We start from the raw sequence: 18,870 nt of genomic DNA on the forward strand, positions 1-18,870 counted from the left end.
GAACAGCCCATTCAGCACTAAAATTGCCATTAAATATGCAAAGCAATGAAACTCCAACCTGCAACGTTTCGAAGAACTCTGCAATGGCAAAGGTTTTGCAGCAATGTAAATTGATTGTTTGGGATGAATGCACGATGGCACATAAAAAATCTTTGGAGGCTTTACACAGAACCTTAAAAGATCTACGGAGCAATAATAACCGATTTGGTGGTGCAATGATTTTATTAGCAGGAGATTTTCGTCAAACATTGCCAGTGATTCCACGATCAACGCCAGCTGATGAACTCAATGCATGTCTAAAGTCCTCCAATTTGTGGAAACATGTCAAAGTACTTCATTTAAGCAAGAATATGCGTGTCGAGTTGCGAAATGACCAATCTGGAAACATATTCTCTAAACAACTCATTGACATTGGTAATGGCAAATTTCCTATAGACATGTTGACTGGCTGCATTAACTTTCCTCAAAGTTTTTGTCAGTTAACTCGATCAAAAGATGAACTTATTCAGAAGGTGTTTCCAGATGTTTCTCAAAATTACAGAAACCATGATTGGTTGAGCGAACGAGCTATACTGGCTGCAAAAAACATAGATGTAAATGAATTAAATTTCAAAATTCAAGAACAAATTACAGGCGAATTGAGGATATATAAATCAGTTGATTCGGCTACTAATCAAGATGATGTAGTCAACTATCCACCGGAATTTTTAAACTCGCTGGATTTGCCAGGATTGCCACCTCACAATCTTCAATTAAAGGTTGGATCGGTGGTTATAATGTTGCGAAATATCAACCAACCGCGTCTTTGCAACGGTACACGGTTAGCGATAAAAAAATTACTAAACAATGTGATAGAAGCAACTATACTCAAAGGAAAGTATAAAGGAGAAGATGTTCTCATACCGCGCATCCCAATGATTCCGACTGATGTGCCATTTGAGTTTAAACGACTACAGTTTCCAGTGCGGCTTGCTTTTGCTATGACTATAAACAAGTCCCAGGGGCAATCATTAAGTGTTTGTGGTATTAATCTAGAAAACCCATGTTTCTCACATGGTCAATTGTATGTTGCCTGTTCCCGTGTTGGAAAACCATCAGATTTGTTTATCTATGCGCCAGGTAATCAAACAAAAAACATCGTATACCACAAAGCACTACAATGATAATAATAATAATTATGATTCACATGATTAACAATAAAGCGATTACTTACTTTTAAATCCTTATATATGTTTTATTTAATTATTTTTTATTCACAATGCCCCATCACCAGGGTGACGGTTCTGTTCAGGAGAATTTTTTTAAATACGTAGGCAAAAAAACTGCCATATTACAAATCTTTTTGACAGGACGAAGTCTGTCGGGTCAGCTAGTACTTTAATAATAATAATAATAATAATAACAGACTTCGTCCTGTCAAAAAGATTTGTAATATGGTAGTTTTTTTGCCTACGTATTTAAAAAAATTCTCCTGAACAGAACCGTCACCCTGGTGATGGGGCATTGTGAATAAAAAATAATTAAATAAAACATATATAAGGATTTAAAAGTAAGTAATCGCTTTATTGTTAATCATGTGAATCATAATTATTATTATTATCATTGTAGTGCTTTGTGGTATACGATGTTTTTTGTTTGATTACCTGGCGCATAGATAAACAAATCTGATGGTTTTCCAACACGGGAACAGGCAACATACAATTGACCATGTGAGAAACATGGGTTTTCTAGATTAATACCACAAACACTTAATGATTGCCCCTGGGACTTGTTTATAGTCATAGCAAAAGCAAGCCGCACTGGAAACTGTAGTCGTTTAAACTCAAATGGCACATCAGTCGGAATCATTGGGATGCGCGGTATGAGAACATCTTCTCCTTTATACTTTCCTTTGAGTATAGTTGCTTCTATCACATTGTTTAGTAATTTTTTTATCGCTAACCGTGTACCGTTGCAAAGACGCGGTTGGTTGATATTTCGCAACATTATAACCACCGATCCAACCTTTAATTGAAGATTGTGAGGTGGCAATCCTGGCAAATCCAGCGAGTTTAAAAATTCCGGTGGATAGTTGACTACATCATCTTGATTAGTAGCCGAATCAACTGATTTATATATCCTCAATTCGCCTGTAATTTGTTCTTGAATTTTGAAATTTAATTCATTTACATCTATGTTTTTTGCAGCCAGTATAGCTCGTTCGCTCAACCAATCATGGTTTCTGTAATTTTGAGAAACATCTGGAAACACCTTCTGAATAAGTTCATCTTTTGATCGAGTTAACTGACAAAAACTTTGAGGAAAGTTAATGCAGCCAGTCAACATGTCTATAGGAAATTTGCCATTACCAATGTCAATGAGTTGTTTAGAGAATATGTTTCCAGATTGGTCATTTCGCAACTCAACACGCATATTCTTGCTTAAATGAAGTACTTTGACATGTTTCCACAAATTGGAGGACTTTAGACATGCATTGAGTTCATCAGCTGGCGTTGATCGTGGAATCACTGGCAATGTTTGACGAAAATCTCCTGCTAATAAAATCATTGCACCACCAAATCGGTTATTATTGCTCCGTAGATCTTTTAAGGTTCTGTGTAAAGCCTCCAAAGATTTTTTATGTGCCATCGTGCATTCATCCCAAACAATCAATTTACATTGCTGCAAAACCTTTGCCATTGCAGAGTTCTTCGAAACGTTGCAGGTTGGAGTTTCATTGCTTTGCATATTTAATGGCAATTTTAGTGCTGAATGGGCTGTTCGACCACCTTCAAGCAAAGTTGCTGCGATTCCCGACGAAGCGAGTGCAAGTGCAATTTTATTTTGTGAGCGAATTGTTGCTAATATTAATGAAATCAAAAAAGTTTTTCCTGTACCACCAGGTGCATCTAAGAAGTAAATCCCTCCAGTTTCATCATTTGTTACTTTCATAAGAGTTTCAAATACATACTTCTGTTGTTCAGTTAACAGTGGAAGATTTGTTTGAATTAATTCTTTCAAAGCGTTGAGATCATACAGTTTTTCTCGATGCAACTCTTGGTTAAAAGCGTCATGCATTGGACGATTGGGCGCGGTCAGGCCTAATTGAATTAATAGTTTGTTTGACATTATAAAGCACATGTCCTCAATTGAAATCAATGCTTCATTGTAAATTTCTTCACTGATTTGTATATTTGGATTTCCCATTCTATTCCGTATTTGATACAAAATATCATCACACATATAATCTTTGTACTTGATCCACAAATCAATTGGGTTTGATGGGAAGCATGTAGATATGATTATAGAAAACAATGTTCGTATTTGATGAGCGTGTGATGATATTACAGCATCATTGAGAGTTTGCTCCCAATGAGCGTCATTTTCAAGCAATTGCAAACGTTGACAGGCTTCTCTGTAGGATCCACACAATTCACCATGAACAGTTCGTAACTGTTGGAATGATGTTGGGCCACGTACATTGACTAATAGCAGTCGTAAATAAAAACATTCATCATTGCTTGGATGTACTGAATAAATCCGGCCAATCGCATCGGTGGAATATATATCTGTATATCCTGGAACTGGTTTTCCTTGTTTCCGTCGTATAAATCTCCTTGAGGATTGATTCCAGGTATAATATTTTGGCATTTCAGAATATAGCAATGTTTGTGCGAAATGATCGTTTTGGCATGTCTAAAAAAAACTGGTTAATGTAGTAGATGGTGGCTGAGCAGCTCTTTGTACTGCGTTCTGTGCTGTAAAATACACTCTTTGTCCATTTTCTACATGCACAGCTAAGTGAACAACAGAAGGGTGTCTCTCATGAATAGGAAAAGAAAATATTCGCCAAACTGCTTCATTACTACTGACATAGCGGCCCATTTGGTATTGGGTAACTTCATCATTGGAATTCTCTGCACCAATTCCAATCACAGCCATATCACTCCCTTTGGTTACATATTTGCAAATGTATTTAATAGATTTCACTGAATGGCAAGATTCAACGTTGATGTGTGCTTTGAATGTCTTTGATAAAATGGGTGAATATGGAACAATCCAACGATTATCTATTTCAATATCTTGTTGATTTAATTTGACAATTGTTGATTTTCCATTGTCTGCTGTCGATCTGCGACGATACAATGGATAACCGTCATTACCAGTAATTGTTTCCGATATTAATGTCCGTGGATATCGTTTTGAACATTTACCATCCATCATACACGGTGAATTTTGATTAAGAGTTCCACAGGGACCATGTATCATGTTTTTGATAACTACCTCATGCAATCCAGGATCTACTTGTACATTAGGGATTTCAGCTGATATCACTGCATCAACTTCATTTGGCCTTATCTTTTCAACCAACCAAATCAAAATGTGTGCATGTGGCAATCCTCGTTTCTGCCACTCCACAGAATACATCCAGCAGCGTGTCTCACCAAACACATTATGTTTTACGATGAAATCCATTAAAGATTTCAACTTTTGTCTAAAGACTCTGGCTGTAATATCATGACGATCAATGGGTGATTGCCCAGGGAATAACTCCTGCTTGATTTCTATCCATTGCGGATTGCATGTAAATGTGATGAACAAATCTGCTGTACCATAATGACGAACATACGACATGGCATCTTGAGCATATTCGTGCATATGCCGAGGGCTTCCGATGTATGTTGCTGGAAGAATAGTCATCCGACCGACATTCTGTGCATTTCCATCAGTATTAATCGCATCTCGAAGGTGAATATACTCTTCAGATCGGAGTTTGGTTTGATTCAACCTGATGAATGTTAATCTCTCCGTTTCAATTTTTACATACATGTCAACAACATATTTGTGATATAATCGCCGACATTTCAATATGTGATTTTCTTCATTTTCCCGAATCATTAGGCGGTATGAATAATAGTTCATTGAACTGACTTTTTTGTTGGTTTCAGAACCTGTAAATAGATTTTCTTTTAATAACATTCAAATATAAAATTAAAATACATAATATAATGACTGAGATATTATCGCCATAGCTAAATTAATATTTTAGTTACCTGTAATGGGATTTATCATTTTTATTGAGAAATCGTAGCCATCTTCACCTTGCCAAAATATAATGGGATATTGCAGTGCATCATATGAGCGGTGTGTTTCCTTTATACGTTGTAATTGATCATTCCGACGATGTAAAACAATATCACGGGATTCCAAGTTTTCTCCAACTACAACGATAGCAACTTCATCAATAGTTGGTGCATTAAAACGTCTTGTATGTTGACCTGCAGGTGTTTTATCAGCTCTGATTACAATTTTGTGATTATCGGATGGCATCAGATCCAGGGCAGTTTTAAACAATATAATCAATTGATTGTGTTGATGAAATAAAGTTTGTAATTGTTCTACAATAGACCTCTTTGCTAAATTGTTATGTGCACAACGCAGATCAATTTCTTGTGGTGAATTGCCCATAAAATAAATTTGCAGGAATTTGTTGTCGCTATCTGACACTGGTAACAGTGAACCTACTCTGTGATATATTTGCCCTTGTATCTGTAAATAAAATAAAATATTATGGTGTGGTATAAATTAATGGATTGTCAGTGATCAAACTTAAATAATATTTGATCTTAAAAAGTATATATTTAGTTTGAACTAATATCTATGTAATATAAAATATAATAAAAGTGTCACTGAAACTGAATCACCATATAATATGATGACTAAGTGATATATAAGTGATTAAGAAATTGAAGATTAGTGACACATCTTAACTTTTGTGACAGAAAATTTTGTTCGCTAAAATAATTATGAGTAACTGCTATAATACATACCTTGAAAGTTGGCATAAAATTTCCCCGAACTACATTTGTTGCCCCAAATGAAGTCATTTGAAAGCAATTGTTATATTGTTGGATATGTGTCAAAAAGTGTATAGAATCTGTTCCTATTCCTGAAACCAATGAGTACAATGGTTCTGGTGGTGGGTCCAATGGTATCAATTTCACTTTACCATTTGCGCAACACAATCCATTGGCTTCGTTTTTGTATTTTAATGCCTTACAGTGTGAGCAAACCGAGTTCATAGAACCAATAACAACACATTGGTAGTTACTCTAGTCAATTGACACATCGTAACTGAAAGCAGCTCGATTCAAACTTGCGCGATTATTAGTTGAATGTCTCGCTCGCGCTTCACGCGTTTGTGATATCCGAATTCTTTCACGTTCATTTCCGTCGTCACGTTCTTGTGCCGTACGATTAGATCGGTAATTAGCTTGGTTTGTAGCATTTCTGGTTCTTCTACCTAAATTGCTTCGTCGTATAGGAGGCATATGAAATATAAATTAGTTTTTCACTAATCACGAACTAAACAAACACTAACTAAGTAAACACTCTGCACAAAACACGAATTTGTTTCGTGTATCAGTTGACAAAAGCAAACTCAGTAGATTAGGTCACAGACAACTTTTTTTTTTTACATTTTATATGACTTGAAGTCAAATCCTTTTAAGCCGTACGAATTGTAACGCGATTTTTGTTTGACTGATGTAATGACGTGGAAACTGATGCATTTTATCTCGCGTGCCGAAACTAATACAAAAGAAACGCGAGTTTCGGAACGCGATATTAAACTTCTCCAACTATGTATTCTGTGCTCCAACGCACACACGCACATTGTTTTGATAGATATGATCTTTGACGTTAGGAACACACCTACATTGCTTAGACAACAGTGTGTGCTTGTAATTTAATATGAACTTTATACCATAGCAATAAAGCTCAAATTGACTACGTTTTAGTTACAAATCATTTGTATAGGAAAAAGAAAAGGGCTATTTTTAGGGTTTTTCCAGCAATAATTCTAATTTTTCTCGCCGTAAAAACCATCCTTGAACTTCAACGAACATTTTAAAAAAGGATTTGGCCAAATTGGTCGAGGCGTTGTTGAGTTATGCGCTTACCAACACATTTTGCGATTCATTTTAATATGAACTTTATACCATAGCAATAAAGCTCAAATTGACTACGTTTTAGTTACAAATCATTTGTATAGGAAAAAGAAAAGGGCTATTTTTAGGGTTTTTCCAGCAATAATTCTAATTTTTCTCGCCGTAAAAACCATCCTTGAACTTCAACGAACATTTTAAAAAAAGATTTGGCCAAATTGGTCGAGGCGTTGTTGAGTTATGCGCTTACCAACACATTTTGCGATTCATTTTTATATATTAGATAATAATAAATACCAAGCTGCACCAGCTAGTTCTCTGAATGGTATGGAAATCGGTAGCTATAATGTAATGTGTACAGAGAAACTAATGATTACAACTACAGAAAAATTGGATGATTTATTCTAGAGAAAGAGCGTCACAAATGGAGCAAGTCAATAACGCATTGGCTCACCTTTAGCTCTTATGCGAGCAGTTATTCGGCTTGGCGTTGATTGCTTGAGTTGTTGGATGTACTCCTGACGTATATTATGCACAAATTCTAATTGGCTCATTAGATCGTCAAAACCCAGAGCTGGCTGGAGGGCCTCGTTGCGTTGTCTTTCGCGGCGAGCCATCCCGGTCATCTATTGCAGCAAGATAATGCGCACCAGCAGACGGCGCAGGTTTCTGCTGCTTGTCTTCGTGCTTGCCAAACACTGCCTTAACAAGCGAGGTTGCCGGATCCCGCCCCAAATGAATCGGATGCAAAAAAGCATGTGGACCCATTTCTGAGCACTGCTCGTGTTTGTAATCCCCGTTAGGTCGGATTATACGAAGACGTCGAGGCAATTCAGATGTGTGCTATTTGATGTGTGACCGGCAGAATCGATCAACAAGCGAGAATTACTGAAATGCTCTGTGGACTCAAATACGAATCCCTGGAACATAGAGGCGTTGTCGCGGCTCGTGGTCTTGCGGTAGCGTTCTCGCTCCCCGCGCTCGGGGTCCCGGGTTCGATTCCCGGCGGGGTCAGGGATTTTCTCTGCCTCGAGATGACTGGGTGTTGTGTGTGTCTTTCATCATCATTTCATCCTCTTTCACTCGCAAGTCGCCGTAGTGGCGTTAAGGAACTTGTGGTGCGGCGGCCGAACCGCCCCGCGAGGGGTCTCCCGGCCACCAATGCCATTCGCTCATCATCATCATCATCATTATTATTATTATAAAGGCGTTGGTTGCTTTCGCGGAACACAATTGCAAGAGTTTAGAGAACTAGTGTTTCCAAGAGACTGCAGAAATATTCTAACGCCGCCAACGTACGTCTCGCGTGAGGTCAGAGAAGACAAGAGAAAAGAGAAATGAGAGCTCGAACCGAATCAAATACACTGAGGCAACGAAACTCATCGGATATCTCCTAATATCGTGTCGGACGTCCTTTTGCACGGCGTGGTGCAGTAATTCGACGTGGCATGGGTTTTATGTCCGGCGATCTCGGTGGCCAAGTCATTCCGAATTGTCCAGAATGTTTTTCAAATTAGTCACGAATAATTGTGGCCCGGTGACATGGAGCAGTATTATCCATAAAATTTCATCGTTGTTTGGGAACATGAAATCCATGAATGGCTGCAAACGGTCTCCAAGTAGCCGGACATAGCCATTTCCAGTCAATGATCGCTTCAGATGGACCAGAGGACCCAGCCCAGTGCATGTAAAAACGGCCCCACCATTACTGAGCCACGACCAACTTGCACAGAGCCTTGTTGACAGCTTGTTTCCATGGCGTTGCAAGTAACATGACTTTGACAGGATTTTTCGCGCATACAGTTATTTAGCGCCTTGAAGTAGTATTGGCTGGCATTACTGACAAATGCCGAATGTGATGGTTTGTATCTCCTTTTTCTACAGGAATCGTTACCAGCTTCCATGTATTGATGGAAATCTGAACAGTAATCGCTACATCAGGCGGTTTTTAGAGCCCGAGTCTCTGCTATTCCTACAGACAGCTCTACATGCCATATTTCAGCAGGACAGAGCCTGGCTACTTGTGGCCAGTGTTGTTCAAGCCTTCTTCGAAGAAGGGCGGGTACCACTGCGTCCCTGGTGTGCACGTTCGCTTGACATACCTCCCATTGAACATGTCTGGGTGGCTCGGTCGGTAGCTTGTCTGTTCACGTACTCCTGCAATCACTGCCGATGCTTAGTGGACGAACCAACAAACCGCGTGACAGTGTTTTCCCCTGCAGCATATCATGGGCCTCTCTGACTCCACGCTACGATGTCTGCAGGCTCTGATTGCAGCACGTCATGGAGTTATACCGTACCAATTCTCACGGACAAAATCCATGAACAGTTATGTCGTTAATTACTTCCCTGATATGTCGAAGAAAACTCATTATAATCACATGTATCTTTTCTGATGTTGCAATTTTCACGAATATGGGGCCACATATGCCAGAAGGGCCAAACATATCCTAAAAATTCCCTAAACAATCTTGTCCGCAAGCGGGTAATACGTTTGTTTGGGGGTAACCTGGGGTGAATAAACGAAGTGAAAGTGGTTTGTGGAGTAAGAGAATAACCACTGAATGATACACTTTTTTATCAAAAAGGAAGAAATTGTCAGTTGTATTTACACTACCTGCCATTAAAATTGCTACACCACGAAGATAACGTGCTACAGACGTGGAATTTAACCGACAGGAAGAAGATGCTGTGATATGTAAATGATTAGCTTTTCAGAGCATTCACACAAGGTTGGCGCCGGTGGCGACACCTACAACATGCTGACATGAGGAAAGTTTACAACCGATTTCGCATACATAAACAGCAGTTTACCGGCGTTGTCTGGTGAAACGTTGTGATGCCTCTTGTAAGGAGGAGAAATGCGTATCATCACCTTTCCGACTTTGATAAATGTCGGAGTGTAGCCTATCGCGATTGCGGTTTATCGTATCGAGACATTGCTGCGCGCGTTGGTCGAGATGCAATGACTGTTAGCAGAATATGGAATCGGTGAGTTCAGGAGGGTAATTCGGAACACCGTGCTGGATCCGAACGGCCTCGTATCACTAGCAGTCGACAGGCATTTTATCCTCATGGGTGTAAAGGATCGTGCAGCCACGTCTCGATCCCTGAGTCAACAGATGGGGACGTTTGCAAGACAACAACGAACTGCACGTACAGTTCGACGACGTTTGCAGCAGTATGGACTATCAGCTCGGAGACCATGGCTGCGGTTACCCTTGAAGCTGCATCACAGACAGGATCGCCTGCGATGGTGTACTCAACGACGAACCTGGGTGCACGAATGGCAAAACGTCATTTTTTTCGGATGAATCCAGGTTCTGTTTACAGCATCATGATGGTCGCATCCGTGTTTGGCGAAATCGCGATGAACGCACATTGGAAGCGTGTATTCGTTATCGCCATACTGGCGTATCACCTGGCGTGATGGTATGGGGTGCCATTGGTTACACGTCTTGGTCACCTCTTGTTCGCATTGACGGCACTTTGAACAGTGGACGTTACAGTTCAGATGTGTTATGACCCGTGGCTCTACTCTTCATTCGACCACTGCGAAACCGTACATTTCAGCAGGTTAACGTACGACCGCATGTTGCAGGGCCTGTACGGGCCTTTCTGGACACAGAAAATGTTCGACTGCTGCCCTGGCCAGCGCATTCTCCAGATCTCTTACCAATTGAAAACGTCTGGTCAATGATGGCCGAGCAACTGGCTCGTCACAATTCGCCCGTCACTACTCTTGATGAACTGTGGTATCGTGTTGAAGCTGCATGGGCAGGTGTACCTGTACACGCTATCCAAGCTCTGCTTGACTCAATGCCCAGGCGTATCAATGCCGTTATTACGGGCAAGGGTGGTTGTTCTGGGTACTGATTTCTCAGTACCTATGCACCCAAATTGCGTGTAAATGTAATCACATGTCAGTTCTAGTATGATATATTTGTCAAATGAATACCCGTTTATCATCTGCATTTCTTCTTGGTGTAGCAATTTTAATGGCCAGTAGTGTATGTACTATGGTCAGTGTGGTCACCTGACAGGCATCAGGATCTGCGCTTGCAGTGCCTACATCAGACTGGTGCGTTTACAGAGACAACTTTCGCGGTGTGGAACAGGTACAGTTTTCCGCAAGTCAGAGATTTTCGAAGAAGTGGCCTCTAGCAACTTACCTGGGCTGCCTATCTCGCTATGAAACGTCGTGCGTGCATGGAGTCGAGAGCGCGAAGCCGACGCACGCCTGTATCCCTCGCGTGACGCGCCACGGCGGCGCGTGTTCTCACTAATGCGCTCTGCACGTAGCGCGTCACATTCTGGCAGCTGGATGTAGACACAAACGCGTCATTTTGGCGAGCATGTTCTCGTTTCCTCGTGCAAGATAATGCTATCACAGTATTCACTGAAGTTATTTCTTTCAGTTATCACAGCGAATATATGTACTGTTGGATTTTGTTACCATTCGCTTTTACGGTATGACCATTTACGGATACAATATCGTTAATTTTGGATTCACATTTGTGCAGGAACAAAACTTCGTACGAACAAAGTAAGACTGGCGGCTGCTGCTTGTAATTCTCCTATCCAGTGACAGTTACGTGTAAAGTTCAGTTGCACCTACAACAACAAATATGGCCGATTTCCGGGTAATAGTCTGAACTTGAATTCACATCGTTTTCCGAATCAAACACCGATGGTGTATAACATAATTTCTGATAACAACGTACCAGCTTTCCTAGTACAGCGTCCGGCAACAAGACCTTCCGTATTTCGAAAAGTAATTACAAACAATCGAACGAAGATGCAGAGAAAATACTTTTATTTGTGAACAACAAATACCTTGATATGTTACCTTAGCTGGCTGTTAAAATTATATCTGGTAAATGACGCCCTCCTTTGTTGACATATTAACGAAACCTTTCCCGGAAGTTGATCATAGTCCTTCGTGTCATTTCCGGTGGAACGGCAGCCACTTCTTGGGTGATTGCCTCCTTAAGTGATTGCAGGGTTGTGGGGAGATGTTTGTTCACTTGTGTCCCAAAGAAAAAATCACAAGGTGATAAACTGGGTGACTTTGGTGACCAGGTGATGTCTCCTCGCGAAGAGAGATGACGTCTACAAAAAACATCTCTCCAGATTTCTAGAGAATGCTGAGAAGCTTGAGCTGTGGCTCCGTCTTGTTGCTACCAGATTTCTCCTTCTTCATGGTCCCCAACAAACTGGTTTAAGTTAGGTCTCTATCTTGTGACAGTAGAAATTTGAATCAACAAGCCGGCCGCTGTGGCCGAGCGGTTCTAGGCGCTGCAGTCTGGAGCCGCGCGACTGCTACGATCGCAGGTAGGAATCCTGCCTCGGGCATGAATGTGTGTGATGTCCTTAGGTTAGTTAGGTTTAAGTAGTTCTAAGTTCTAGGGGACTGATGACCTCAGATGTTAAGTCCCACAGCGCTCAGAGCCATTTTTTTGAATCAACAGTCATCGTTACGCAACCTTCTTCGAAAAATTCAACAACGGCTATGAAGTGGTCGCTGGTGAACTTCATGAGGCTATCTGCGGCTCAGAAGCGGAAATTTTGTTTATTTACAGTACCCAGCAATTGCAAGTGGGCCTCATCGGAAGAAAGCAAGACAGTGCCAGGTGAAGAATTTCCTCACACACAGATCTGCGAGTTTCAGAACCTCTCTCACTTAATTCCTGGGTAACCGTTATTTAGTATCGGTGTATATGAAGATCTCTGTGCAGGATTCTTCTTACACTCCGATTAGATAGTCCGAGGGCAGATGCATGTTTAAGGGCTGAACATTTTCAACATTGCTGGACGTGCGCTCTCAAATGCGCCACATTTTCCAGAGTTGTTACAGTCCGATGTCGGCCAGTACATTTTCTTTTCAGTGCAGAACCTGATACTCTAAAGTCTGATCGTCGAACTCGAACAGTTTTAACTCAAATAGTTTTTCTATCAGGAACAGAATGCGAAATGCTCGCTGAGTAGCAGTCACAGAGCCATCATTAAGAATATACTCCTCCACAACGAAAGCACGATGCTCACCTAGCCAAGCTTCTGCGACTATTGAAAATGGATGGTATACCGCTATGGATCAATACCCCCTCAACATCAGTATCCCCACCACAACTCACCTCTACAACTAAGGAAGGTCGCTGTAATTGTTGTAGCAGTAATAGCAGCGTGGCTTTATGGCCGAGTGCAAGTCTTTTTGGCTGGACGCCATTCCCGCGACTTGCACGACCCTAACCTACTCCAGTAATGTCTTTTTTTTTTTTTTAAGTCGGGGAAAGGCGACCTACGGTTTAACGTGGAAGACAAACCACGCTTCATTCCTGGTGACTTCGCACATCGTTCAGAGGTTAAGGTCGTGTTACCGGCAAGCCTAAAATTTCCCTTTTCGTGCCTGGCTTCAATACCGCGACCTCTCCGTTTCCAGGCACGCACTCTCCGCCGCTATACGACCAGGTCCGACAGAATTAGTAGCAGTAATAGTATAAGTTTTACTCATCTAAGGATCACTTTTACAAGGGTATTGGACATGTCATGGTACGAGGGGCGTTCAGTAAGTAACTCAACACATTCTTTTCTCGGGGATTTTAGGTTTAAAAGATGTGGAATTTGTTTCATGAAGTTCCTATAGGTGATGGTGCTATATGTAACGTTCAAAATGGTGTCTGCAGCGGACGTGCGTTCCGAGCAAACAACTATCACTGAGTTTCTTTCGGCGAAAAGACAGAGCATCGCAGATATTCATAGGCGCCTGCAGAGTTTCTACGGATATCTGACAGTGAACAGAAACACGATGTGCCGGCAGACTGCACAGAGCTGTGACTACCGCAATGCTGAAAAGTGTGGACACTTGTAAGGGGTTCATTGTGTAAGAGGTTTACTGTTCACTACCCTAGTGGAGCAAATGTAATTTCGATGTATTGCTCACGCGCTGCCTGCGATATAAAATATCTCTGCTGCAATAGAATTGAAGGTAAGAGCAGTGTCGGGAGTGGTAGTAATCGCTCACTCCTACAGAGCAGAAGTCGTAGTAGCTCACCGCTTCAGTACAGTTGCTAGCCATGTAAAAGCAACAGCAATCGCCGCTGGTGCAGCGCATTTCATTGCCATGTAGTGTAATGTAAACTTTATTATTCTTCATCGCCACGCGCGTACTTAAATTTGCTGTCTGAGATGTTAATATGAATTTGTTTCAATCTTTTTGCGGTTTGCAGCACTAATTAAGTCAGACTTGTAATGTTCAATCTCTTACTTAATGGTTTGTAGAAATGTTTTCAATAATAAGGTTTTTTAGAACATAATTTTTTACCAGTCATTTACTTGAATTTAAATAATTTACAAATTTTCCCTGATCACAGTCATGTGTTGTTTAATAATCAGAGGATCAGCTATGCAGCTGTGTCAACAAGCAAAGTCGTTTTTTTTCTAGCAATGCAAATCTCAGACAAATTTTGATCATTAGTAGTAGATAGGCCAGCATTGCACTAAGCTGTGCCACTTCAGAGGATCAGCTATGCAGCTGTGTCAACAAGCAAAGTCGTTTTTTTTTCTAGCAATGCAAATCTCAGACAAATTTTGATCATTAGTAGTAGATAGGCCAGCATTGCACTAAGCTGTACCACTTAGGAGCAGATATATAGACAGTGTTACCCGGCGACACCATAATGAGGTAAGAATTTTTCAGTTTATTCAGGTTGATTTTACAGGGCCATGACGTAGCGCTGTTTACGTCCAAAATTTATCAGTTTCAATTCTCAGTCAAATTTTGTACCAGAAATTATTTTATATACGGGAAGGTTACACACTCTCATTCGAGATGATCGACTGTCACACTCAAACACCACGCTGCACGACTGGACGTCTCTGTTGGTAGTGCTGACACACTCGTCCACCAGTTGTGATACTCAAAGCTGTGTGTCCGCTAGGTTCCTCGCTGCCCAACGGCCATAGAGAGCAACGACGGACCATCTGTATGGAATTTCTTGCGCGTTATGAGGTTGATCTTGACAGTTTTTTTATCTAACATTGTTACAGGCGATGAAACATGGTTTCATCACTTCTAATCGGAAACGAAGCGGCAATCAATGGAGTGCCGACAAACTACATCTCCTCAAAAGAAAAAGTTTAAAGCCACTCTCAGTCGGTAGAGTCATGGTGACGGTCTTCGGAGACTCTGAGGGCGTTATTCTGTCTGACGTCCTCCCTCACGGTACAACGATCAATTCTGAAGTCTATTGTGCGACCTTCCAGAAATTGAAAAGAAGGCTTCAGAGTGTCTGTCGTCACAAAAATGAAAACCAACTTCTCCTTCCTACATGACAGCCCAAGGCCTCACACAAGTCTAACCGAGAGCAGCTCACAGAACTTCATTGGGCCATCCTTCTTCATCCACCCCATAGCCTCGATTTCGCACCTGCCGACTTACAACTATTTAACCCAGTGAGAGATGAACTCCGCGGGAAGCAGTACGTAGCTGATGGGGAGGTTACTGATGCAGCGAGACGTTGGTTCCGACGTCGACCAGTAGAGTTGTACCGTGTGGGGGTACAGGCCTTCCCAAGTAATGTCGCTAAAGCCGTCGTATTGAACGGAGATTATGTTGAAAAATAGAGTTTTCAACCCAAAGAGTGGGGAGTAACAGTATACTGGAATCCTGAATAAAGCCAGCCTGCTTTCACAAAAAAAAAAAAAAAATTTTGCATTACTTATTAAACGCCACGCGTATTATAACTTTTGGACAACAGATATACAAATGCGTTTACATGCTTAGAGATTGACAAGTATGGGACAGTTGGTCGGCCGGGGCACTATAGTAAGCACTATCCCAGCGTTTGTCTGAAATAACATGGGAAAACCACAGAAAACTTAAACAGGGGATAGCTCCATTCTGTTTAAAGAAGTGCTACTTCATTCGGTTTATCCCTAGTGTATCTCAGTTGTGTGACTGGACTCGTGATTTCCTCTCAGAGAGGTCGCAGTTCGTAGTGATTAGTGATAGACGGTAAATCATCGAGCAGAACAGAAGTGATACCTGGCGATCTGCAAGGTAGTGTCATTGGCCCTCTGCTGTTCCTGATTTACATAAATGAGCAGGGTGATAATCTGAGCAGCCCCCTTAGATTGTTTGCAGATGACGCTGTAATTTACCGTGTAGTAAAATCATCAGACGATCAATTCCAGTTACAAAAAGATGAGAGAATTTCTGTGTGGTGCGAAAAGTGGCAATTGGCACTAAACAAAGAAAAGTGCGAGGTCATCCACATGCGTTCTGAAAGAAATCCGATAAATTTTGGGTATACAGCCTACACTTGTCCGTCCTCTGCTGGAATACTGCTGTGCGTTATGGGATCCTTACCAGGTAGGGTTCACGGAGGACACTGAAAAAGTGTAAAGAAGGGCAGCACGTTTAGTGTTATCGCGCAATAGGGGTGAGAGCGTCACTGATATGATACACGAGTTGGGGTGGCAGTCACTAAAACAAAGGCGGTTTTCTTTGCGGAGAGATCTATATGCGAAATTTCAATCACCAACCTTCTCTTCCGAATGCGAAAATATTTTGTTGGCACCCACCTACGTAGGGAGAAGTGATCATCGTAATAAAATAAGAGAAATTAGAGCTCGAACGGAAAGATTTAGGTGTTCCTTTTTCCCATGTGCCACTCGAGAGTGGAATGGTAGAGAAGTAGAATTAAAATGGTTCGATGAACCCTCTGCCAGGCACTTAAGTATGAATTGCAGAGTAACAACGTAGATGTAGATGTAGACGTACATCTGATTTGCAAAGAAGTTATGTGAGATTGTAAAAGACAGGTGTTACCCTGTTCGTTAATTTCTCACTGCGCACACTACACACGTTATGAAATTGTTATTTCGTAATCTAACACTACACACACATTCTTTTATAAAACAGCACAATACACACTATCAGCTGCCTCCATGACCAGAGCGACGATATTAGATTTTCATTATGTGTAGTGCAACTTCCCATTTGTGAACCTGAAAAATGAGTCAGAATCCTTCCGTAATGAGTGTGGTGTTTAGTTCAGAAAGATGATAGATATTAGTACTATGCATCTCGTAGTTTTAAGACTAAGGTTTTACGAAAAAGAAAAAAGGAAATAAGGAGAACAAAAACATAGGGTGAAAATGTTATGATAGATAGTATAGTAATACAGGAGGCGTTTGAGCATTGAACACAGCAAACATATCTGAAGAATTCTGACGTAATACATGCCATTCATAGGGTGAAAACATTATGTTAGTTCACTTTATTGGGGATATCCAATCATTAGCACTACGTTGAACCCACGATCTGATGTCAAACCTACAACCAAACGTTTACTACCAGTCACATTTAGATTCTTAAGTGAATAACATGACTTTCACAGGCGAGGTATGCCAAATAGCAGCCTGACGAGTGGTACCGCTGACGGTGATAACGGGACATGAATGTGCGGGAACAATTGTTGTACACTCTAAGACAAAACAAAAGACGCACCAGGAAGAAACTGTCCGAATGAAATCGGTAGCTGTGATGTACATGTACAAACAAACAAGTGATTACGATTTCAGAAAATTTTAATGATTTATTTATGAGAAGAAGCTTCACAAATTGAGCAAGATGACACGAGGGTCCACATCCGGCCCTTATATAAGCAGTTATTCGGCGTGATGTTAACTGACACTGTTGTTGTAGCGCCTGTGTTATCCTGAGGAATGCCATGCCCAATTATGTCCAACTGGCGCTTTAGATCGTGTAAATGGTTCAAATGGCTCTGAGCACTATGGGACTCAACTGCTGAGGTCATTAGTCCCCTAGAACTTAGAACTAGTTAAACCTAACTAACCTAAGGACATCACAAACATCCATGCCCGAGGCAGGATTCGAACCTGCGACCGTAGCGGTCTTGCGGTTCCAGACTGCAGCGCCTTTAACCGCACGGCCACTTCGGCCGGCTGGATCGTGTAAATCTCGAGCTGGTTATTACCTTCTTCACAATTAAAAATTACTTTTGTATAATAATTTATAAACACCCTGTACAACCTATCCACTGACAATCGCAGGTAAAGCTTTGCTGCATCCACAACATAGAACTATGACAGACGCCAGTCAGATATGACAGACGCCAGTCATCATTTACATTGTTTTCGTAGTTAGATAGTAATGGCTTGCATCATAAATTTCGATAACGACTTATTTTTGTTCCTTTTCTTGGAGCTGTCGTGTACCATACATTTCGAACAAACTGCTTTAAAGAAGCTCGGAAACATTCACTGACAGCAGCAATTTCTGTCGGTTTTGAAACACACTGCCACTGACAAGGCATCACACTCTTTCCCGTCCCTGCCGGTTAGGATCTTTTAACGACCACTGTTCTTACTCGCTGTTTCATTACTGTAATTGTTAAACCATTTCTCGTAGACACTTTGAGCAGGTCGCGTTGATACGCCAAGAAATCGGACAACTTTATACACGATAGCATCTCCAAACACGAATCTGTCACATGTCCATGTCGACCTAATTTCATGCGTTGATACCATACCACAGACTGGAACATACGGCACAAGTCAATCTGCTACTAGTTCAGCTCTGCAAAGCAACCATCGTGCTGTTTTAAGGTTGTAGCAAACTCGAGGACAGGGTCATTTTATTGACAACTGAGATGACATGAGTGACATCATTGTTGTCATATGATAACAAATTCACACGAAATAAAACACACATGTCACAGTAAAGGCTGCCCATTGTTGTTGTTTTGGGGAAGGAGACCAGGCAGCGAGGTCATCGGTCTCATCGGATTAGGGAAGGAAGTCGGCCTGAAGCGATTTAGGGAAATCACGGAAAACCTAAATCAGGATGGCCGGACGCGGGATTGAACCGTCGTCCTCCCGAACGCGAGTCCAGTGTCTAGCCACTGCGCCACCTCGCTCG

Source organism: Schistocerca nitens, chromosome 6 (assembly GCF_023898315.1).
Source record: "Schistocerca nitens isolate TAMUIC-IGC-003100 chromosome 6, iqSchNite1.1, whole genome shotgun sequence".
NCBI classification, from domain to species: domain Eukaryota; kingdom Metazoa; phylum Arthropoda; class Insecta; order Orthoptera; family Acrididae; genus Schistocerca; species Schistocerca nitens.